The 25,212-nt window shown below is 39.9% G+C and overlaps 2 protein-coding genes across 13 annotated transcripts in view; both read right to left on the bottom strand.

Annotated features, from left to right (window-relative positions):
- The window catches only part of LOC135502025 (ras GTPase-activating-like protein IQGAP1), a 54,170-nt gene extending 44,356 nt beyond the window's left edge, over window positions 1-9,814 (bottom strand). The window contains exon 1 of the mRNA XM_064794503.1: window positions 9,743-9,814. The gene's annotated coding sequence lies outside the window, so the exon portion shown is untranslated. The remainder of the gene's footprint in view (window positions 1-9,742) is intronic.
- The window catches only part of LOC135502055 (uncharacterized), a 125,935-nt gene that overhangs the window by 14,660 nt on the left and 86,063 nt on the right, over window positions 1-25,212 (bottom strand). The window lies entirely within an intron of this gene.

Here is a 25,212-nt window from a genome sequence, read left to right as displayed (position 1 = left end):
TGAAACTATAGAAACCTTGCAATCAATGAAGGACGTTGTCTCTGGAGAGAAAACAGCCAGAATACCAACACATTTTGATTGGTTGACTATGAGATCTAACAGATATATCTAGAAGGAAAGTCTGTGCTCTTGAAGAGCAGGCACAGTAAACAAGTCTCCAGCACATTTGCAACCTTTTGAACTCAAGACTCTGAGCGAGTATCAAACTTTCTGTACTGCTGAAACTCCTTGTGATCACCATGTTTTCCTTTGAGCTAGATCAAGGACTTCAGTATGAATAACCCCCATTCATGTTCACTCTTGAGCCTAAAACACAATTATCCTCATCTGTTTCAAATGTTTAGTCTCAACATAATGCACTTCTGATATCAAAATACAGAAATTCCCATGAATCCTGAGAGCAATCATAGATGTGAAAGCATAATCCATAGAAGTCATCAACAGCTCCAACTCATGTGTTACCAACAAAATTGAATATGAACAAACAAAGATTGAAATCAATGAAGACCATCGCTCACTGTCTGAACTGGTGACTCGACCTCTGTCTGATGGATCGCAAAGATCGCGCAACATTCATAGATAAAACAAATGAATATCGTTGATCTGATTATCAGTTCATATGAAAACAGGGCGAGGAACATGAGCACCACAATCCATCATGCTGCATGATCTAAACGTCACTAACATTCAACAGAGTCATCCAAGTGGATGACTTGTGGCCAAGTGAGGGGCAAGAAATTAATCGACCTAGGAGATTTTTAATCATCTTCACTGAGTTTGTCTTCTGGGTGTCAGAGATTAGAATTTTCATGTCGAAATGTTGCCTTATCGTCATGTTTCACTCAAACAAGTTGTGGTTATCAGGCATTATCAGACTGATGACAGCACTCTGTAGTGAGAATCGAATGAGAACTTCACAAAACAAAGACAATTTCACCAACTTTCCCGCGTTTATTTTCTGTCAGAGAACAAGAGACTGAATTAAATCGAAAAAGCTACCACTGCGCCATAATTTCATGTGAGGTACCATCAAGACCGACTGCATCACAAAGAAATGTCTAATCGAATCTTACATCAACAATTCTCCTGGCGACTCCGCGACACTCATGGCAAAATAGGCGACAGAATCACATGACCGATAAAGCCATCAAAGCCCCTAGTTAACCTTATCTATGCTGCTAAGTCAGTTAATGGCCTAAAGCCAAAATAAGGAAGATAATTGCAAAAGCTGATCGGCTTCTGTGGCAGTTAGCTTGGAACAGTTAGCACTTTTAGCATGAAAGGCTTGGATGACAGCAGGGAATATTGGCGTACAATCTTCAAGGGGTACCGGACAATTGCATCAATCAGGCTAGACTGGCTTCATGTCCTGTGGGAGGATGGGGAGAGAAGAGGTAGATGGTCAGAACAGCTGTTTGTGCTGGTCAGGAGAAGAGTAATTGTCCATCGAAACCAAACCCAAATGGATTGTAAGACAAAGCTGATGGTTTGGCCCAAATTATAGCACAAGTTGTTTTCTTGGTCAGTAGGCAGGGCTTTGACCAAAAGCAATTGACATGAAGCTTTTCAAGTGTCACAGAGACTGTCATCATAGGATGGAGATGCTTTTATCAGGAAAAGGGTTTGTTAAAATCACTAGTCAAACCTGAAAACTTTGGGAATTAGGTGATTTATCAAGCCGACCAGAGCAACAACTAAAGGTGCCACAATTAAGAGCAAATGCAGCAGTATAGACTTGCATAGATGCAAATATTGGAAGAGCAATATTGACTAGCATAGTCTAAGGACAGAAAGTGCAATATTTGAAATTGCAATACTGACTGACAAAGTGTACTGCCAAAAGGTGCAATCTTGACTTGACTTGCAATAAAACCTCAATCATACACAAGACAAGGGCAAACTTTGATAGACAAATATTTGCTTGTCCTGTGATTGAAATGAGAACGTGAACACGGTCAAGAAGAGCCGACCAGGAAGGAAATCATCTCAGGAATGCCAACCAATAAGTCCCGCAAATTGCAGTTCCCCGCAACAATCAATTTTGGACTGGGGTTGCTAGGAAATCGTCTATACAGAGCCGAGGCAAAGAATCATGATTAAGGAGACATCACCCAATTCATCATGCGAACGCAGCCAGAAAGAATACATTGAGGCTGCAGACAGATTAAGGCGTCCTGGCCTATTAGCAAGGATTGGTGTTGAGACCAGTGAAAAAAGCAAAAAATTCGAAACACACTTTTGGGTTTTCACAGGACATTAGTTAATAGGAAAAGAAAGGATGTCGAGAACTGATTCTATACCCCACACTGCTCTTTTGCTTGTACCGAGACGCTATTCCTTAGAAAAGAACAAATCGCTTCGCATTACAATTGAAGCCCCTTGACTTGCCAGTAAGATTTCTGAGAACAAAATTCCGGTCCACAGTAGCAACTGATTAAAGGAAACAGGTGATTAGTGAAATATACCAAGGTGATATATTGATAATGACATGTTATCAAAAAGAATGCTCCATGATTTATATGAGCAATTAAGATGAAGAGACCAAATTAGAAGAAATGGGCGTGAGTAGGATGAGATTCTTCTGATTAGCTGGCTAATTGCCAATTAGGATACCATGTTAATTTGGTGAGGAGATAGAGTTTGATTGAAAAAGAGATAAGCCGACAGGAGTTTTTTCGTTGACAAGTCTTTTTACCTCTTGCACAAGAGTAACAGCCAGTCATGAGGTACCCCGTGCTACCTCTGCAACTTTTTTCAAACATGCCAATCCCCATAGTCTCTTGAATTGCAGAACTAAACATCATTTCATTAGACAACGTATGAAATGTTATTCCATAGCCTCTAGAGAAACACAACATCGCAATGCAAGAGCATCAAACCATCATTTCCTAATTTGTAACATATTGGTATGGGAATTGGGAGCCTGTTTATCTGGAAACACAACTTAGTGAAATTATGAAAAAAATTGCCCACCAACTTGTTGGAGAATTATTTGGGCTGAAACGCAATATGAGCAATGGGAAAATTTGATCACATGTTTACTTCATTTTGCTGTAAGTAACAAATATTCACAAGAAAATTGCTCTGAGAATTGGGATATGTCTTCCCTATCAAATCAGTTTGATTGGGAAATGTAATATGCAGACTGATAAAACGACCAAATTGACAACTTGACAAGGCTCTGTGTCTCGGGAACACCAGGAAAGATGAGTAGGATGGAAATCATAGACCATTTTGACACCAAATAAATGGCAAGAACCAGTAATCCCCACCAGTGCGGTCTGCATATATCCAGACTTATTTCATGGCCAGAATCGTTTTGACCCCAGCCTCATCCTAGACCTCTCAAGAAAGCAGCCCATTTCGGCCTTATAACCTCCCACCGAATCCCCAGCGCTGGTAATCTGTCGCCTAGTCTCTTCTCCTACAACTGCCGAAAGCAAGGCTTGGGTTTCTACGAGAGATGCTGCCCGGTAGTAAATCCAAACGGTCTGTTTAGCATAGTGATGAAACCATTTCTGAGCAAATAGACCAGGGATATTCAAAACAACACCTCCACTCTTCTGACTTTCTTGAACTTTTCTTAAAGTTTAGATGCAATTCAATGAGACAAGACAAGACGGAATTGATGCCAATTCAGCAATTACTTTGAACAGGCTTGTGAGTTTTTCAGGTAAATAGTCCAGGCAAGTAAGATGGTTTGATTACTCCAAGGAAATGTTTGGTAATTGAATCATGTGAATTGATCAACTGGTGGTCGGCCTGGCGGGAGTTCTGTACACATCACGGCAGTAGACAGCTATCAGGAATGACGGTTGCCATTTTTTGCATGCGATGGAATTTGTGCTCAGATTCTTGTATACACAGCAGCTGTGTATACACGAGCAGCGACTGTCAGGAAGGGCAGTCCGGATTCGTTGCATGTGATAAAACCTGAATGCTGGACCACGAAGCTCTTTGGCGGAACTCTCTGGAGCAGCTGACTTTATTACCCAAAACAGCAGACTGCCTAGCGTGCATCTTTAAAATTCTGCAAGCAAAAGAGAAGAAGGGGAAGGAACCTGCATGCTAATGAGATAAGTTTGAATGACACAATTTAGTTTGGCAGACCAGAATAACCATAATTTGTTTCTCTCAGGGACTCACTTGAGTACAGATGACGATACGCTGTCTTCATGCACACTTCTTTTCACCATTAGGTGCCAATCATGCTTGTTTTGTGCAACTCGGCCAACACAACCATGAAAGTTATTGCTGGAAGCACAAATATTGTGCAAATAGCCAAACAAAACTGCGCTTGCCCACACACAAGCAAACCCTATAATTTCACCATCATAATAAAAAATGTTTAGAAAACAAGAAATGACTGAATGTCAATGTATGAATTTGCAAAGTGATGAATGAGAATCTGGGGAGGTTGCACAATACCACAGGAGATCTTGTTAACAATGATAATATGCAATCAATAGTTGAATATTGGTCACTGTGCACATGAGCAGCATATTGTGGTATGAGAAGTCGGTCAGATTGGGGACAACGAAATCCAGAAGATGTATCTCACTTCTCATTTAAGCTGGTATTCCTTGTGAATGTTAAAACACAATAGGATAACTTCTCATTTCATTAAAAATGAATACAGCATTAGGATGAGTCCAGCAGTGAACCTGTGGTTCCTGTCAAAACAGCATCAACCCTACTTGTTGCCAAAAGATTTTCAATTTACCCATCTCTGCATGAGCAGGTTAGTGACATGATGATATGTTATAGCCACGAGGCTGGGAGAACCAACATCTGGCTGCCTCAGTAAGAATAGCCAGGAGTCATGCGACATGGGAAGAATTGGATTGGACAGATCCACATGCTGAGTTCTCATATTTTTCATAATTCTTTTGTGACAAAACTGAATTATCATTCCCCTATACATGTTCTGAAAACCGATAAAAACATCCAAGAAAGAGGCCAAGTCCAGATATGGATTGACTTCATTTTTTTTTCAAAGCATTATTGGATTGCTCAAGAGTATGGCCTGGTACAAAGACATTACAATGAAAGATGAAAAATTGAGAAAGTTCGGGGGAAAAAAATAACCGATGTTGGAGGTTTCAAGTAGTTCTGGGAGTCGTAATGAACTCTTCGGGATGGTAAACCTGACAAACAATCATTTACATACTGGCACAAAGCCATGTCAATATAAAAGAGTTGTGGTATATTTCAATATGAAGAGTTACTAAGATCCACACCAGGCTAAGATAATTAAACCAAACCAATTGGAAAATGCTTCACTGGAGTTGATTGTGACAAATTGTGTCACATCATATTGGATCTTGAACAAAAACCATCTAAATAAAGACATAAAATTATCATTTGTGATAAAGACTTCATCAAGATCTGACTAATGTAAATAATATCTAAGACATTATGGCATGGTAGAGTGGTAACAAAGGTTGGAGAGTTGGATTCTAGGCTTGCCAGCTAAACTTCGTCTTATGGTGGCAAACCAATAGTCCTTTAACTGCACAGCAAGAGAAGCAACACTATTTTGTCATGCAACAAGGAATACTACTTTAGACCGACCGTCAGTATCTGACGAGTTGATGAATAGTCCTGGCTCTTCCACATGGACACAAATACCATAAGGTTACGGATATCACATGATATCAATCTTCCTCACCTCAACCTCAGATACGATCACTCCCTTTTCACTTCCCGCATCCCTGGACGACCATTAATTACCTGGCAAGATTGTATCCAAAATATCAAATTCATTCATTGCACCTGATCTCATAATGGGCTTTGTATAAAGGAGGGGGTGCCCACTGAAATCTGATTCTGGTGCGGTGTAGGTATCAAGGTGTCTGATTATGATGGTTATATCCACCTGCGGTCAGTAATGGTCTTTCAGTAGGGTTATTTTCCTATGGCCAGGGCGGTGCGGTCCGAGATTTCAATACGCCAACGAAAAATGACATTGTGACTTCATCCCCAATCTCATCTCCGAGTAAACTCTCTATCAGCGTCGACTTCCCAGGCACAAAGTTTGCAATGCAAATAAACCAAATGTGGTGGACATTCTCTCCACAGATGATGACCCCAGAAGAGTTCCAATGATCGATGTCTTCTACTAATAACCACATGAACTTCTATGACAAATTTATGAGCATTATCTGATAAGGATAGGCTGGACCATCCTTTCATGACCCATTGGTCAACCTAATGGGCCTTGAAGGACAACAGACTTACAGCCAAGGCATGGCTTTGACTGATTAAACTGCTAAAGTACTATCCTGGAGCAACCACTATTGGGAAGTATCAGCTATTTTCCTTGGCCATGCATGTTTATGAGTCTAGTTACACCACAAGTTGTTCTTTTATTAGTTTGTATGGTGAAATCAATGCTTTGTTTTGGAGAAATGAAAGATGGCAAACAGTCTTGAACACACCAAGGATGTACCTTTCAATTGCTAATTCGTAGAATTCTGACACATCCAAATGTTCAGGAATAACTAAATGTCAATTGATATTCCAGGGAGAAAGCTTGGCAAACGATTTCCTTTCAAAACACCACAAGTTGCACTTTTATTGCCAAAGCTACATACAGTTCGACACTTCTATTGGTTGTAGAGCAGCATTTGACAGGTAGTCCATCCTTGGGATAACATAATGTGAGGAAGTCTGGCTGGATATTGCATGTCTGTATGAATATGGATCAAGTGTTGAGAGTATCATGTTATTACTTTATATTAGCAAGTGACAAGCAGACAAGTCTGTCCCAAAATAGATGCAATGGACAAGACTGCCTTGTTGAAAGATATCTCTGTTAATGGTAGCAGTCGATTAGAAATCTGCCAGTTGTTACAAGGGGTTTTCTTACCTCTCCAATGTTGGAAGATGAAATCTTTGAAAACTTCTCAAAGAAGAAATGAAAGACTGGAGAATAACATCCTGTGGCTACTGCCCAATTCCTCACATCCAACATTCAAACACCATTAAGAAGATAACAAACAAGATGTTCAAAAATGTCTCACCTCATCGTCCATCCTTAAGATGATAGCCTCTTCTGCATCATGAAAGCAGATTCTCCTCTTCTAGCATATCATGCATGGTGTGCATCAGATGCAAAGAGTGCATGAAATTTTGAACAGAAGTCCAACTTTACTTTGCAACACTAATGAATACATATTGTGTCTTATAATAGTGACTTTCTCTTCCTCATAAATCCTGACTACAACAACATGTAGATCCTACTGTATGGTTTCATGAGTGACAACTTTGGGTGTACAGTTTTGATGCATGAAACAACAACCCGCGTTTGCTTTATGTTCAAGAGAAGCTGGCACCATCATGGCTCCTTTCCTATTGCATTTATGAGCTGTATCAAGAGCAATCAGTTTCAATGATGTTTACTTTTTAAAGAGGGCGACTATAATTTATCTATTAAAATACTTGTTTAATGTGCAATCATGAAAAGATTTGATGCCCTCTGTAAACACCAATTTCTTTCAGGTTGAGGAAGCCACTTCTTTCATAATCAACAAACTTTACTCATACATCAATCTCATGAAAATGTTCATGTGAAAATCTTTTAACATTATTACATATGAGCAACTCTAAGTCTTCCATTCTCACATTGCATTTATCTAGTGTTTGTGTTCCATGCTCGATCAAAGAAATCTGGCAAATGATTCTGGATGTGACTGACAGCACGGATGACACGTTTTGTCCCACACTACAATACATCGTATTGACCATGCTTTTAGGACCTGATTGACAGTTCCACACATACAGTTCCTCAGAACTGTCTCTGTGATCAGTTTGCAGTTCAATCGACCGTCATCATAGCAGGATTGCCACCAATCACAGGCGCCATGCATGACGCTGAGTAATTGACAATTACAGAGGCCGTAAAGGGAATTGTATTCTGATCATTAGTGAGACGGTAGGAGGTGTTGATTGTGGTATTACACGGTAATCATTTGAGATAATCAGTATGCCACACTGCTTCTGGTTGCCTCCATCAGACCGACTCTCATTCCCTAGAAAAGATCGTCGAGTAGCTTGCTCGACATGTAAAATCCAAAATATCTCCAAGATCTTTGCTGAGGTAGAGTAAGTGTCAGATTTGCATGGTCGGGAACTGGCAGGAGATAGAGTCGGGAAATTCCTGTCATGACTGAAGTCGAACACAGCTTTTCAGAAGTACCGTTTGAATGTGCATCTATTTTGTTTGTGATAAAGTGGTAAAGCAACTCATGAAATATGTACTTCGTAAACAGTTTACAAATCACCAGGGGAGTACTTGGAATAATTGAGAACAGCAATCAACTGTAGAATCTTGCTATCTGCTTCACTCCCCCCAAAAGGGAATGCATTCATTAAAACTGCTATCAACAAGTTGGGAGAAGTCATCAAGCAAGGCACAAGGGTAATTCCAAAGAGACCGAGTTTGTCCATAGTCATCAACACTCTGGTCAGACTGCAATCACAATCGTGCCCCAGAAGTAATCTACGGGTGTTGGTTCTCATGGTGAATATTCCCCTGGAGTGCATTCCTGCATTACAGCATGTTGATTACTTTTACCAACTGCAACAACATTGTAAACATCCTTAGTTCTACTTCACGCTATATGTGTTGTTTGAAAATTCGGCATTTGTCTCAGGAGCAGGACATCATAAAGCCACAGGCTGGTCTTCTTCTCTCAGTACCAGTAAGTATGAATTAGCAGCAAAAATGCTTTTGGGGTTTATAGGGCCTTGATGCTTTTGCTGGGTTTTTCTAATGTCAGCCACATCTGTGTGACAATTGGATGATGCTGGTGACTGGTGACGTTCAGTATCTAGAGCCGCCCCACTCCTTATTGTATCGTAAACACCATTTCAACCAACAAAAATATCATGGACATGTCCATAAGAATGGCCGCTACAAAAGGTCAGCATTTCATAGGCAAAGCTATAGCCTTCTTATGTCAACAGTTAGCCTGGAGTCTGGCATGTCATCTGCCCTTATCTTCAACTATAATCTGGTATTATGACAAAAGCGGCCAGTCTTACAGTCAAATCCAAAAGAAAAGCTCTCTAAATGTCATCTGTTGCAAATGTATCTCCAGGCTGGACACATACACGGTGTAGCAAATGCTCAGCTCTCAGCAAAGGTGATAATAAAATGCAATATCTGTAGAAGCAGTATCTTGAAAGAATTTTATGCTATATTGTGTAAGAGCAGATAAAACAGAATAGTTTCATGCATGCTGATATCATATCATAACCATAATCAAGAAATTATTTACAATTGGCAATAACAAGTATCTGCAATAGCAAATAAGAATAGATCTCTAAGAATAAATAAATTGAATGTACATTTATGTGTCGCTTACAGTACCAACATCTTTCATTCCAATGCACTGTGAGGAGAAACTAATTCTGTTGTTGCTAAGTGTATCGAATTTCTCGACCAGGGTAACGTAGGGATGAATATTACATGATCAGGGGAGACAACTCTGAACCAACGACAATGACATCAGCAGAATACTAAATTCCCATTTGAATTCATGTTGATTTGAACTTACAAGACCAAGTGCAAAAAGAAACTTTTGGTTCATCTATTCCTTAGGCAGGAACAGGAAACATGGACGAGGTTCAATGTAATTATACCATTTCAGTGAGGCAAAAAGCCATCACATTTCAAATACCTCTTTGACTGGAAACAGTAAACCTAACTATCAAAGAATAAGAAATAAAATCATACCTTGACAAAAGACTTGACATACCGATAGACATGCATCCTGCTTCAGAGTTGAAAAAAATCCAACAATATTGCCAAAATCTGCTCAATTCTGAATTCATCAGTCCAGACTGTTTCATTCCCTTGCATCCATATCACTTGAAGTCTAACCACTATTGTTATTCATGTCCATCGCATTCCATTACACTGTTATCAAATATAAATCTACTACAATGCAACATTATATACCAATCAGCCTTATGACATTTTGGAAATTGATCGGAAAGCAATTTCTTAGTCTAATCCAGGGAAGATGAAGTGACTACCTAATTATCGCTGCGATTTGAAAGAGGTTGACTGTGTTGCTGATGGTGTAGTTCGTGAAACAAAACTTGGCTAAGTCTCGACTTCTGATGAAGAGGACGTCACTTTCACTTAAACTCTTAATGCATTCATATAAACAAGTAAGTCCAAAATTAATCAGTTTGGGAGACAGAGTGAAACCTATCAAAAATTTTGACCAGAACTTATCAAAATGTTTAGGTTCAGCAAAAAATATCCAAATGTTAAGGTTCAGCATAACATATTCAAATGTTAAGGTTCAGCATAGTCGAGCCAAATGTTAAGCACATGTCTCAGCACTGCCACACAACTCCCAAATGCCGGCAGAACAGACACAGAGGTGTTTAGCTAGGTAAGGTTATTATGGAAATAAAGACCTCTGCAGATGTGTAGAACCCACTCCATTTCAACAATTTGCCTCCAGCAATCTTGTCGGTGAGTGCAACAAAATGTTCTCTCCAAGACTTGCTACAGCTTATAGACAGCTACAGCTTGTCCCAATCAGTCAGATTCTTCTAGTTCACTGCAGTCTGTTAGAAGAGCACACCGACAGGAATTGCTTGAATTTGGAACCTAACAACAGAAGAGTGTTACTTGGAAGAGCACTTTCAGTAAACAACCCCTCCGGCGTAGTCCATTAGGAAGATGCTGTGCCCAAGGTGTAGCAATATTGAAAAAAAATCATAATGTCAAGTCCTTGATTCAACTTTATTCATCCTTGAGAATGCCTTTAGGCTAAATAGACTCCTTTGATCACACTTCCTTCATGTAAAGGACACACAAGTTCACAGAATGTCATTCAGACTTGTAGGGAACACTCAAAGTCTGAGATTGCCAATTAGGGGCACTACTAGACTGTGTAAGTATGCAGTGGATAGTTGAAAGAAATGCTAGCAGATTTGAAGTAGGCAGACTATCTGATCTCCTTCTTCAGATATTCGTGATGGCCATTTGTAGCTGTGAACTTTACCAGTCCTGACACAGCAACCCTATCTTTTGATTGGTTTGACTACAATTACCATGGTGCTATTGAGACAAATGATCGCTTTGAAGCTTTGGGGCTAGACATCTTGGTCTCTGGTTTCTTTCTTACAATACAAACCCTCGATGTCACGCTCAAAGCTAATAATGTCCAAGTTGATGTCTATCTCTTGACTCAATAGATTCCAAAGAAACAGCTCCTCAATGGTTCCACTGACTGGCCAAGCTCACGCCTCAGAGGCTGATTCATCTTACCAAACAACATCGGACTGTTGCTTAACTTCCTTGCAAAGAAGAGGTTTTCGTTTTATTGCAGTGACCTGCAATAATTATCATATGAGACAAAAATCTCTCTTCTACAGTGATCACACAGGTGCCTGCAAGAATCAGATGTCAGTGCAACTGCAATAAATAACAAACCCACCATGACTGGTTTCATCTACAGAGGAGCAATCTTCTTATTGGTCAAAAGCACTGTTAGTTGTCACATGTAGCTGAAACAAAGATCATTCGTTTGTGTTTTACCATTTCCATAAAACAGTTCTCACTGTCACTGACCCATTTCCTGTTTTCTTTAAACTGTCAGTGCTCCCCCAATATCTTCAGCTTCCAATTGATGAATTGCCCCCAAGAAAGGCATTTGCCACTAGTTTAAAGCTACTGACTAAGAAATGAGTTTTTGCATGAATAAACTAGCCTTTAGAGGAGTCGATATCATGAAATATATGGGACATTTTGTAATAAAACAAGCTGAGTTTAGAAAGTTTGCATATTTCCTGAAAATCCATCAATTCCCATGACAATATTTATCAATTTAAACTTCTTGAGGTATAAAACTTTCTATGTTCTAGATTCAACTTATTCATTAGTTGTGTCACGGAAATCTGTCAAGATATCCTGAAGTAATGATTTCATTGTGCACCTCATTGGGACAAATGTAATCAAGCATAAAGCATCTCATTACAAACATTCTACATGACATATAGCCCTGCACTGAGCACAGAAGTACTTGACAAAGAATAAGCTGACATGACTGCGCCAACCTTTGGCTGCAAAATAATTAACCAGCATTCAAGGATTCATAGCCACAGAAAACAGACAATCGTTGATGTCAAGTTTATATATGACCCACTTGATCCATTATTAAGCGAGACTTGGATAATATGGGATGCTGAGCCAATTCTATGACCGAACCCAATCTCGTGTTTTTTCAACCCATTAATTCAAACTCAACATGTGTCCAATCAATGATCATTAATGGGTCCACGGAGACACAAAGAATCTATATCAATCCTGTGGTCGTGGCTCAAATAAGCAATATGCAGGAAATGTACACGGAAAGCGAAATGTGGTAATGCTACAAATTGGTTTTTGCTTTGGGGTTGATATATCTGTGTTGTAACTTTCTGACTTGTGATGGCATATTCATATTCTCCTGTGCATAACCACTTGCATCAACTGCCTTGAAATGCCATTATGGATCCAGCATTCAGGTCACAGTTGCAAAAGTCAGGTTGCTGATGGTCAGAGTGTCAACCTGGCTTATGATTGCTAGCTCTTGTTCACGTCAACATGTTCAACTTATCAGGTTCAGAATTTGCCGAGCCCAATGAAATACATGAATGTTCAGTATATCAGTTTATAAGTTTTGTGGGAAGTGTACAATAAACAAATAGATTGTGTACACACTGCCCGAAAAACACCCTCGTGGAATCTAATAACGTTTCTCTCCACATATGACATACTTCTTATTGCATTGTGAGTGCACTGGGCATTGCAAATTTAGAATGTGCTGATAATGTTATGAAACACATTTTATCCACAGGCTTTCTATTATTAGCAACAGCTTACTGTTATTTGAGTTGAGATTCAACAAAATGCGATCCACGCTCATATGGGAAATAATCCCGTTCTTCGGCAAAACGAGCGAGGTCATAACTTGGATGGGTGACCGGAGCATATAAAACAACTGGCGACCTTCCCAGGACTCGAACCTGCAACATTGGCTTGGCTTGATTTTCAAATACACAACACCATAATCAATTTTCAACCACATACTGATGGCTGAAATGCATTCTGTATGATATATTCCATTGGTCGATTGGCTCGCTCAAGAATTCAGCCCGAGCCGATGTATACATCCTGGAATATCATACGTGCAACTTTTTCCAGGGCCGGTCATCTGAGACAATCCAATATGGTGCATCACATATTTAGGAATAGGACTTATCAACAGAGTTATACATGACAGTTGGTTCAATAAGACTTCGCTGTTGCCATATTTTTTTGGTGAAGCAGATGAGTACAACAAATACATTATTGCCTCTAGCTCTTGGAGGCAGGGCTAGGATATCGGGCACAGTTGTTCATCATATACTCAGAGGGACACCTAATTACCCTCCTTCACGTATCATTCCCTGTTGAGTAATGGCTAAATATACATTAAGTATTGAATTCCTATCACTTTACAAAAACCTCACATTCTAAACACACTGCAAAAAATGTGTTCATGATACGTGGTTAATTGATCCAACTAACATCCACAGTAAAATCAAAATGTCTTCAAGTTACATGTTGATCACGAGATTCTTGTTCGAAAATAGATAATGAGTAGATATGGTAGCTCAACTGGTCAAGGATCGGGCTACAATCCTAATTTCTGTCATTCAGATTGCACGCATTTTTTCAGTCTTTCTAACATTAAAATGCACTTTAACAAACCATGGGCAGAGTGTGACAGCTACACTTTTTAAGTTTTTGGCTTTTATCCTCCTTCTTATTTATTGAACCAGCGTCCTTCTTTTCATCTGTGAGAGATCTTTCGCTGCAAGGACACTGAGAATTCCAATTGCTGGGATCCTACTGAACATGTACTTTGGGTTAATTCCACCTGTGTTGAGTGGCCGGTCATTTCGATCTCATTAGTTCTCAACCAGTGGTTCCAGATTGATGAGGGAGCCCATCGCCTGACTGCTTTCGAGCCGAACAATTATCAGATATTTTTAACTGGTGAAAGCCGCATTAAATCAGAGATGTATTCAGCAGGTCATGCCCTATTGAGCCTCTTCACGCTAGGATATCCCCTATTAAGACGAGCATTAGCATCTCGATAGAGCAAGCGTGATAAATCATGAATCACAACATGGTACTGGTGTAAATTCGTGGGTTTTTGATTTTGCTAAGGATGTTGTTAACTGGATCAATTATCCATATATCCTTAAAAATATAAATCTTCATTAATTCTGATCACTTTGTTGATCCAAACACCACATTCATTTGTAAGCTAGCAATTAAACTAGAATATGTTAGCAACAGTTTTTTTTGATAAATGATTGTACCACCTCTCATGAAAATATCAAGTCACGATGATAAAATGCAAGAAGAATATCCAATCAGGATGCCGCAATGAGAAATGGCTAGAATGTGACGTCATCTCAATCCAACTTGGCGAGACACATGCCCAAGGGACCCGGCCATCAAAGCGCTAAGAACACCAGCCATCCCTGTTGCTCGATTTATGAGAGTTACTGTGATTAACAACCAAGAGGGTGACAAGTTGGACCGAGAAGCAATCCACAGGGCAAGGCCATTTTCTCCAGCTGACATGTTCTGGCCATATCATTTGGATGTCATGCCAATATGGCAACAAATTCGTCCCTAGGTGCAGTATTAAAGAATGTTTGAGTAATATTGGTATTTTTCTTATGAATTATTAAAGGAATTTCCCTCTACCATATTTCCATGGTCATGAAAATCTCAAACCTATTTGAGAACAACATGTACCGCAGCTTCTTCCCAAGTTCACCAGGCAACAAAAAGTCAGTGATGTTCAAGAACATCATAATCTTTTTAACTTTCATCAATTTGCAAGTTACTTGAAAAATCCTGACTAATTCCAAAACTAAGTTTGAAATGTTTGGGCTTGAGAGGACGAGTAAATGGGTTTCTGACATGGTAATGGACCGGAATGTCACTTCAGTCATTTTTAGAAATATATTGATTGGTAAGCCGACCTGGAACTTCTGAAGACCAGTAACCGCAGGTGGAATATAATGTGACCAGGAGGACCCGAGCGCTGATGACCTGGAACTTTTGTTTCTACTTCAAAATATTGATTGAACTTTAACGCACTGGTTACTTTAAGAGAAATGATGATAGATTTGGTAAGATGACCTTTGACAAGAATCTACTTGCCTACTTGCTACTTGAACTATGAGTAAGCAGGCCAGTGCAACCTGACACATATCCGTCAAAAACCACTGTAGAGAAATCACATAAATCCCTCAACAAATCAACTGTTCCTTCATGATGTAATTCAATGATATGATGAAATTTACAACCTCTTCTTTCATATTTATAGAATTTCAACTATATCCCCGTCAATTAGCATGGGAAATTAATATGACAACTTAAGTAATGCAATCACAGAATGTGATCGAATGATTTAGTTGCACTGAGTTGGAATAATCCTACTCCCGTAAGGTGCAATATGAATAGCACTTATTGCACACGGATGCACAAGATGAATGCACTGACATGACTGACAGTATGAAAGTGTATCGGAATATAATCGTTCTACAAAATCGAAGATTCTTGGCTGACCTATGCAGCTATAGTAGAATTGGAAGCTATTAGTTCTGCAATAGTTTTGGAGTTACTGATTCTGCAATGGATCCAGAAACAGTCCTCGACTGGCAGAGATGATGAGATTCAAGATCTGAGAATGAGCAAAACCTAAACCGATGCTTATAATCTAGCCCTAAGGACCCACGTCTACCATAAACTAGCTACACGTAGTGAACTATCTTCTTGCTAGATTACCAATACATGTGGGATTAGTTCCTCATTAATCTAATGGAAATTTTACATCAAAGCATTATTTGGTTGAACTACCTGACATCCCGAGTGCCATGTCACAAAATAAATCCACAATATTCCACAGCACAGAAATTTTCAGAAAGGTTTCACGGATGTGAATTTATGAATACTCCCACAGTCAACAACTCCTCCTTTGCAAGAATCAGAATGCAAACGGCATCATTGCTTTCACATTTTATATGTACCCAAGCTACTGAGAGCACATGGTCGTAGCTGACGGATTTACCAAGCGTCGGTGACTAAACCTGTCTATACCAGCCTAATCCACAGGTCTCCGTCTTGAATCCTACATTCTTCTAACTCCGACTCCCACTCATGAATCTTTGCACAAACTCTCCGTGCCATCAATCTTTCCAATCTTTCGCACTCAATTAAATCCACCAATCACCACTGCCAAAACAGCAACGTCAACAGCGATAGTCTCACCAGCAAGCAAACTATCAGCGTTGTGTATGCTGCTGGTATGCGGTGTGACTCATAGAAAACTGCCAAGCGGGCGTTTTTGCTCCGAACGCAGTATTGATCATGTGCTAGAAATATTACTGGCGTTTTCATTCCACCTTGGATACGGTATTGCCAATTGCAATATATTCTCATTCTATCTATACGCTGATCAGATCTTGGCGTGCTACGTATAACCGTGAAAAAAATTTGCTGTTTCGTGTTATTTTGTTATTTATAGATGTCACCTGTTCAAAGTAATGATGGTTGGATGGTTGATGAGGCAGTGATAAACCTACAATGGTGGCATTTCTGATGAAGCTGATGATCATTTTAATAACAGAATAGGCGTGTCAGCTGTTCAAATACAGGTACTTGGTGACAAGAAACAATAACAGCTTAACATGTTTTGATTGTATAGAATACTTTTGATTCAAACCTGACAATTTGAAATGATGACGGACATTGATAGTTTGTTTGTGGATTATTTATCTTCATATCTTTTTATTCACTGTTCCAACCAGAAAGGTTTCTGGCACCCCAAGATATAAATCTCAGGATGCACATGCAGCAATTTTAGATGCTATATGGGATGGGGCAAAGTCCAAGTCTGCATATTTAACTATCTCTTGGACTAAATTAACCCTGATTATGTAGGTGTGGTCCTCGAACACCACAACACCAGAACCTGTATAAAAACATATACACTACATGTAAACTGATCAGCGTACACCCTGGAGAATATCTGCCAATTCAATACCAGGGAATGATGATTGATGACCGTGATAAATTGTCATCAAATTTCACTCTCTTTCAGGTAAGCTGGCCATAATTGAAATTTATATCAATGGTGATTATGGTGATGGTGTCGTAGTAACCACAGTGACAAACACATTTGCTACCCTACTGACACAACAAGGCAGTGGCTGATCGAATCCGCTAGGGGGTGCAGTCACTCATGTTCCTTTTCAGCGCTCAAGAGAAGCTTGGTTTTAATACAAAGTAACAAACATGGTGAAATGACCACAACAAAACCAATCACCTCTCGCGAGATCCAATGCGTCATTGTAACATCATTTGCTGGCTCTGTTAGCTCGTTTTTGAGATGTCATCAGCAGCTTTCGTTGTCGCTACGATGCTTGCACATGCCTTGAAAAGGTACATGCCTCAGTGCATCATCTACACCGATTTATCAAAAGTCTGCTACCCTATGGACGATTTGTATATGAAAATTTGTTCAATGGTGTGACCTCCAACTGAGGTGTGTCATCCTACAAGATAGATGGGAATAGAGACGAATCCCTTTAGGGCAACCTTCGAAGACTTCATGTTCCTCATTTCTTACCAAATATGCTGTCGATGGAAAATAAGTGCCATTAGAAAAATTAGAGACATGATTGATTATCATGTCTTCTGCATGGAAGTCCCTTTTTGCCAAGACAGATGGAAATCCACCATAGGTGCATCAGAATATCAAACTCACATCACCATAACCCATGACTGGAAACCTTATGCACACCATTGCCCACAAGCAAAGATTAAAGAAGACATTCTTCTTTTATGCATGATACGACTCAGCACCTTTCTTTAACAGATGAACAATCTCTTCTTATTCAATGCCACGACTCACGGATGCAGGCTTACTTACGGCAGCGAGGAGATCTTCTATGGACTATGGGGACATGTTTAATCCAGATTATCTCCTCACTTATCACTGCTTAGATGAGATTTATCCCATCTCTGAGTGACAGCTATGGGTGTTCTAATCGCCTGTCAGGTCATGAAGCAACTTTGAGTGGTGGAGAGGAAAACATCCTTGGAATAATGATGATCGCTACGGTTATGACCACCTTCTTTAGAAGTTAATGACAACCATCTTTAGAAGTTAATGACAACCATCTTTAGAAGTTCAAATCAATGAGTACCGGTGACATTCTTCTTCATAAGTAGCATGGCAAAGAGGCTTCAGCCAACATAAGACATCAACGAAGACATGAGATGATCAACTTAAGCTAAAAGCCTCAGTCTTGCAACTGTAACACGATTCAACTACTTGAGGCCTTTATCAACAAACAGTTAATTTCCTAATGGCTTTCCAACTTCACTCTACCTCTCTTTTAATATTTCGAGTCAACGGTAGATACATGTGTGACCAAGGGATGTCATCTTCCTAATGGATTCACCATTAGATAAGTACCACAGCTGGATTAGGATGAGCTTCATTTGAAACAAGATTTGTCATATCGAGAAATGTCAGGTCCTTAAAAAGTAATTTGATTTTATTATGGATGTAGAGACATTTTGACTCAAACTAGGTATATAGAGCTAATTAATGTCGAACTCATATAACATCAGTAGTTTATAGGCAAATGATATTAAGATACTTTTTAAGCAAGTAATAAACTGTTGAGGGGGTTAAAGACCCTAATCCCCAGGTCCATTAGGACTGCTGTTGGAAAGCAGATGTTCAGTCCTCAAATGTCAAAGCTTCCATCCCATGTTTTGCCCTGGACCTGTATAAGACACGACTCCTCAGCCCAGCTGCTCCTGACATTTGAATGAGCTTTTCTAGGGCACTTGGCATCTTGTTACCACCTAAGCAGGAAACTCGAGTAGTAACGGAAGCAACAAGGGTTCAGATAGCTTAATAATGGTCAGAAACATGAACGTCACCTGCGGTCAACAGTTAATTAGTTTTTCCTCTGAGGGTGCATTTTGCTATAACCCAAGCAGGGGGCAGAGAGTTGCCGCCGCAACATTAACCAAAGTGATATTTGGAAGTCCTTCTTTCGCAGAGTACAAAGGTGTTTCCCAGTTTTCACGACAATTTAGATTCTGAAACATATTTCCGTGTATGGTACCTTTGGTCTCTGCCAGAATTATGCTGTTAAGAAGAGGTGGCGAGATAACATAGTTGAAGACTGGTGCATATTCCAGCCTGTCACCTCGAAGTCCACAACTAAGTCCACCACAACTCTTCCAGATCTATCCAAGGAAATGTCAGCCTATCTGATCTGTATACAGCTCTGTGACCCGCTCTAAGACATCAATAAACCCAGGAAATTACGCAGAGCTCTTAAGCTTATATATTCGACCAAACGTCCAGACAGGAAGCAGGACATCTCACCAAGACTACTAAGGAAGTCGCGTTCTTGATGGCAATGTAATGTTATAGCATAAATAATCTACCGGTACTTTTAGGGTCCGCATCTGCTGTGACTTCAAATGACCCTTTCTTCTTGGTATATCTGGAGGCAAATCTTCCACCTCCCAAGTCAGCGCTTGTCACAATCACCTCACCGACCTTCTCTGTCTCTCTGAATCAATAGAGGAATCCATATGATCCTTGGGCTCATCAGCTGAATCAACTGGTGGCATCCATGTGAAAGCCTAATGGAATCAATATCGGTTTGATGTGCGGTCAGAAACAGTCCATGCCAACGTCGGCAGACTCGTTTGACGCAGTCTGAAGGGATGAATACAGTCAGAACAGCCGATACAAAGTGTAGAGAGTCGACGCTTTGTCAATACCCAAAGTTATGAGAAATGATTTAGATGGAGTACATGTAGATGTGTACCAGGTAATCACTTAGGTTTAGGGAAATATTACTATTCCAAATTGTATTCTCCCCACATCAAAACATCTTTGGCTGAGCGCATACCCTATCCAGTGCTCCCAGCAGAGAACCAGACAATAATACACAAATGCTTGATGACAGTTTGAAGTACAAATGTATCATCCTCAAACCAACTTTTTTTAAACAAAGTACAACTTTTGTCATCACAGAATTTCTGATTTGGTACTAATTTCTAATAAGCTCAACAAAGCAACAGTTTCCATGAAACTGATGACTGTATCATGACAATCTAATATGATCCAAGACAACGTGAAAAGTAGAAAAGTAGTATGAGAGCTGGTTCCTGTTTGAGAGGGTTATAAGCCAAGAGGAAATCCCTATTAATCGACCTGCAACAAACACGTCCCCAAGGCTCACTTAAGGCTAGCTCCATGGATTGATTGTATTAGCTTGATTGCTTTTGGACATTGGTGCTACAGCCAGATTAGTTTGTCAGGTCCTAGGACACGTAATCACGAGGTATGGGACATGTAATCGTGAGGTATTAGGGAACAAAGGTGATTGCTGGCAACAAGAGTGAGCTGAGATATCTCAACACTGTTGATGACTGCCTATAGCATGCCCAAAACTGGTGATATTGGTATTACTTGGTTCAGTCAAGGTGTGATATCTCAATATCGTGGATTGCTCCATGTTTGTCTCACTAGGACATATTAGGTAATACTCAATGTGTCACAATCTAGGAATAGAAAGTCTAACCTTCTTTAAAATGCAAACATTACACTAACATTAGCTGACTTTATCAGACAGACAGCATTTTGTCATCAATTTTGGCTTCTTAGCCCAGACATGGACCTTTGACATGACCATTATCAAAAGTTTTTAAACAGAGTTATTTTTCAAAAGCTTCTAAAATGTCAACCAAACAGTGCTAGCCCCAACAGTCCACTATACCAATAGTTCAGTACTCTACCCTTATGAGATGGCAACTTTCTATTAGATGTAAAAAAGAACACAGCATGCATGGCTTTCCACAAACAGCTTTCTAAAGCAATTTGCCAGGGGTCATAGGTATTCAAGTCATAAGGGAAAATTTGCAAATAGGCTGGCATTTTACCAGACATCACATAGCAACACCTCCAGTTGCCTGAAGTAAACATTGATATTCCAGTCGGTTATTGCTTTCACGGCAAAGGTTTCTAGCAGGGGAATGGCCTCAGCAATGACACAGAGGGGCACTATAGCCATTAGGCTCCTCAGGAGGGCAATAAGGAGCAAGGGTACCTGGTGTGTTGATGGTATGGAGGGATTCCAAAGAATCATAAGCAGCTGAATGACCTGCCTGACCTCGGACAATCCGTCAGACGCCATGCTCCATCCTACACTCCAATATAAGTTCAATGGTATGTTTTTTATAGGAATAACATGACTTTTGCACTTTTGAACAATCGCGCCCTGATGAACAACATCCTGAAGAACTGAGAAGAAGTCCAATACACAATTTAGAATGGTCAACAAGAAGTACAATCTTGTTCTGTACCTAAAACCAAATCGTGGCTGAAATGGTTAGTTGAGTCCGTGGAGACCTATTCTATCAAGATCTACAACCCCATTATGAGACACGAGATATATCTTTACATACAGCAGTATTGCGTATCTATATGTGTTAGTTTTCATTTTTAGTTTTATGGTAATGGCATCTTCAGCTAACCAAGGATTACGGCAATATATTGATGTGAGTCTAGTTACAGGGGTTAGGAATGGTCCATTGGATGGTGCAAGAAGATATTGTGGCAAGAAGTGTTGGAAATGAATTGGTCTGAGTAAGAGGGTGGTCATCTGTAACCCCTTGCATTAGATTGCTATTGGGTTTCAAGTAGAATTGACAATATAAGCATTTTTACGTAAGTTAAAGAAAGAAAGACACATACAATTTGTCACAGCCCAACAGCCAGCATCTAAGCAAGCTGAAAGACTGCATCAAGGCATTGCTTTTCACGAAACTTCCCCCAGAATGGCAGCATCTGGACTTGACATTAATGAATCTAGTAAGTCTTTTACAAAGATCTGTGCCACGGTACAGTTAGTAGAGAAAACACTGAAGAAAGGAATGTATTCTGACATTTCGAAACCACCTCAGGTTTTTGATTATTTCTGTGGGCTGTTTGGCTATAAAATGACCAATAAACTCTCTCTTGCCAGAGTTTGGAAACGTTTGCCAGCTGCAACCAACTGTGAAAATTCATCATTAAATGACTAGTCGCGTTTCAAAGCTCATTCTCGCCAATAAGAGCTACCACCTACAAAGTTTCACCACAGTCAGCCAATAACCTTTGACGAGAAAGTAACAATCACCAGGGTGCCATCCTTGAGCAATTACCATTACCAACCTCACTGCCATCTCTTCCCTTCTTATCATTAGTCCCCAGCAAAGGTGATCTATTCCTTCTCAATTAGCACTCAGCAACCACTGGGGGGTGTCAGGCAAGGATTGGTTAGAGCCAAATAATTTTGCCAATCATGTAAGGTTTGTCAACCTTGGTGGACGTTTCTACGACATGACCAAAGGGCTATCATTAGTAATTGGGAGACATGATGTATATTTGTAAATTGATTATCACTACCTGTCAGGCAAGAACAGTACACCACAGACTCTGTACCAAAGGAAGGATCTATTTATTCACCTGGGTGGAGTAAGGCATTCCAGTGTAAGGCAAACAAACAGACCAGCCTTGAGTGTCACACCAACAGTGGGGAACGAACCAGAGACATCATGACCGCTAGTCAGAGACCTGTGTCACTACACCACCGCAGATCCTCAGATAATCATTTCAACATCTGGTCACTATCTTCTACAAATTGATGTAACCAGCCAGCATCATCGTAAAAGTCGAGTTCTAACTTTTGGCCTTCATGTATCCTGAGCAAGAGCAAGCGCAGAGGCAATAAATACCGTATTAGACAGAAACACCTCAGGTGGAAAAGCTAGCGTTTTATCACTTTCTCTAGTTACCGGTTATTAGAAATGACAAGCCAACTGGATATATAATGTCATTTACCCCTGGGACACACTAAGTGTGGCTTGGAAAAAGCGAGGAAGAAAATTGAGGGTTTCAGATTTGCTTAAAAGATAACGCAACTGAACGTTTTACGTGGAAGGAACAAGAAGCGATGATGGAATGGGGCATGAAATGATCTCGAGATTTTCTCATCATATATCCTTATAAGTATGATAAAATGCAGAACTTTCAATCTTCTAAATCTAAATCATTTTCCAATTTGCGAGCTTCCAAGACACCTTTCAAGACAATCAGCGTCCAGTCTATACTGAAAAGAAAGTATCAAAAGAGCTGCCACTTTCAAAAACCTCGATATTTCCACTTTTTCAAACAAGATTATTGGAAGGCATCACCTACCGATAACAAGTGGTTATAAGAACATTAACCTGACATGAACATTTGATACTAGAGAATATGGATTTTTCTGAAAATATGGAAAATGGTTCTGGTTCTGCGAATGATCGATGCTTTTTCAACATAAAAAAAGGAAATGTCCACTCCAAGAAAGGGAATATCTTTTATCCAATTAGAAGGTGTAACCACAGAAAAATCAACCATGGCCTGATGCTGTCTAACCTGAGAGGTCAAAGCATGCGTTGTATTGTGAATGCCTCCAAGCATCGCAACCCCTTAAAAGGAATCTTAGCCTTTTGTTTAATTTTTAATAACACATCACACCATAACAGTGCAAAAGGTGAATAAGTTTTGCTCAAAACTAAAATCGATATGTCTGGACCAAAGTGTATGGAAGCTATCTTGAAGAAATGACCCAATCAATCTGATAAGTGTTTGAAATGGTGGTATGTCACACCATTCAAAGATTTACTGGTTTGAGAAATGCTGCTCCAGAGAACTTGGCACTGGTACAATGAATTGATGAATAGGATGAATAAGATGACCAGAATGTGCCATATGCACCTTTGTAAGTAATAGCATTTCTAAACGTTTGAAGTCAAATAGACCGAGAAATCACCGATGATATTTCGGCCAAATACTGCACATAAACGAAAGAGACGTAAATAATGCTGATATGCAATCATGAGAATATCAGTCATTTCCTCTCTGAACAGCCATATTTCCTGACTATGATTGCCACTAAATCTTTCTGGCCATTTCAATATGGGTATGAGGACAATGTGGGCAGTGGTTCTAGTAGATAACGTGTCAGGCTTTGAAACGGAATACCACAGGTGAACAGAGACCCATGAGACAGGTGAACAGAGACCCATGATACGGGTCAACAGAGACCCATTATGTAAGTGAACAGAGACCCATGATACAGGTGAACAGAGACCAATGATACGGGAGAACAGAGACCAATGATACGGGTGAACAGAGACCCATGATACGGGTGAACAGAGACCCATGATACGGGTGAACAGAGACCCATGATACGGGTGAACAGAGACCCATGATACGGGTGAACAGAGATCCATGATACGGGTGAACAGAGACCCATTATGTAGGTGAACAGAGACCCATGATATGGGTGAACAGAGAGAGACCCATGAGATGGGTGAACAGAGAGAGACCCATGAGATGGGTGAACAGAGACCCATGATACGGGTGAACAGAGACCCACGAGATGGGTGAAGAACTGATCGATGAGTCAGTAGTTGTATATGTCTGAAACATGAATGAATAAGACATTCTATACTCACAAGATACAGGTCCATCTTCTGTAAGGGGCATTTCCTTGGCTGTTCTTCCTCATGGCTAGATTTGAAGTGCCTAGGTCTTACGGTTACAAAACATCCACCATGTTGACGGATGGAAGGACAGACACCATTATAAATAGTTATTTTACCAGCTCCGCTGACTTTCGTCAGCGGAGCTAAAAACATCCTATACTCACAAGATACAGATCCATTTTCAACACCTCACATAAGCAACATTGAACAACTACTTTTCTTTACATTTCTCTGAAACCGTTTCAAACTGGTAGAAAGATGAGATGCGGTAGAAATGAATATAGATACTGCCGAACACTTCAAATTGAGATATTCGACCCAGTGCTCTTAGACATTTGAAATTAGTCCTTGAAGATGTTCGGTGCGGAATGGATCTAATTAGAACTCATCCTTCAGTGTTTGAAGAGAAAGTCTATTGAAATTTGTATCTAGCAAGACAAAAACTGCCAAAAATACTACCGGTGATTGTGCTTACTTTTCTGGTACCCCTATCGACAATTCAACGCTCCTCTATACTTACAAGC

This window comes from Lineus longissimus, chromosome 2 (genome assembly GCF_910592395.1).
Source record: "Lineus longissimus chromosome 2, tnLinLong1.2, whole genome shotgun sequence".
Taxonomy (NCBI): domain Eukaryota; kingdom Metazoa; phylum Nemertea; class Pilidiophora; order Heteronemertea; family Lineidae; genus Lineus; species Lineus longissimus.
This window is presented reverse-complemented; position numbering and strand designations above follow the sequence as displayed.